Here is a 1,258-nt window from a genome sequence, read left to right as displayed (position 1 = left end):
AATGAGAAAGCAAATTAGTGGCGGCCTTGGTCCCCTTTGAGTGTCCCTGAGATTGCCCTCCCGTGGAGATGCTGTTAGCCCAAGATCTGTGCATGTCAAACTCCTAGGACCTTTCCTAGGGTAGGGTTGAGAGTAAGGGTGGGCAAGGAGGTGAAGATAAGAGCGCTAACCCAGACTATTAGTAGTAGGCTCAAGCCTACGCTTACCGGATATCACTTGGATGCCCATCCTTGGAACAAAGTGGAGAATCCCTGCTTCAGAAAAGGGGAAAAAAATCAAAAGTTGGCTCAATTTTTGGTCCCACTTCTAGAGCTCATTTTGTAAGGGAGCCAAAAGTTTAATCCATTTCTATGAGGGTGGGCCAGCCTGCAACCAGGGACATTAGAGTCTCTGACATCCCTTTCTCTGAGCATAGACAGTCAACTCTCCTAGGCACTGGGGCTCTCAGTCAAACCACTGCATTACTTTAAAAAAAAGGCTTTCATGCAAGTGGCAAAGTCAGACTATCCTGGGAAAATGGAAGGGTATGAAAAGATAATTTCCCAAGATGTTTTGACTTGGGAATCATGCTGGGCTATAAGAACATTAACTGTGTCTTGAGTGTCTCCTAAAAGGACAACCTAGGTAATGTTTAAGCACCCACACATTTCCCCCCATCATACACATACCCTCTCTTAGTATGTCTACAAACCCTCTCCCATGCACCTGCACCAGGGAACATTTTATAAATAAAAGGGTCTTCCCAAGAAGCTTTGAGTTGAAGTGGGCCTTTACTGGTCATCCAGAAAAAGAGCAAAAAGGAAGCAGACTAGTTATACAGAAAAAGCAGGTGGGTCTCTTAGGTTGCTCTACTGGTACCCAGGTGACAGCAAGAGACCGAAAAGGCCCCCCAATATGATGGGAGATCCCCAAAGAATTATGTGTCTAAGTCTAGACACACTAGACTGAAGTCTAGTATGATGAGAAAGCATGGATGAGTTGTGATTTGTGCTGTTAGAAGGAATCCCCACCTCAAGGAGATCCCAGATCCATCAAAATACTGAAATAGTTTCCTGGGATTAACAAAAAAATCACCATATGTAAACAGAGAATAAGATAGTTCAAACTAGATTATATTTCAAAGCTCTTTAGTGACATTGGTAGGGACACTCCCTCTATGCGGACTAACATGCTTCTATTACTTAGTAGATGGTAATCAAGGATGGCTGCGGCTGAAATACTGGCCCCACCATGGCCCACCTGGTAATTACCTCTTAGA

This window comes from Notamacropus eugenii, chromosome 2, assembly GCF_028372415.1.
Source record: "Notamacropus eugenii isolate mMacEug1 chromosome 2, mMacEug1.pri_v2, whole genome shotgun sequence".
Lineage (NCBI taxonomy): Eukaryota > Metazoa > Chordata > Mammalia > Diprotodontia > Macropodidae > Notamacropus > Notamacropus eugenii.
The sequence above is the reverse complement of the archived record's forward strand: the minus strand, read 5'-3'. Positions refer to the sequence as shown.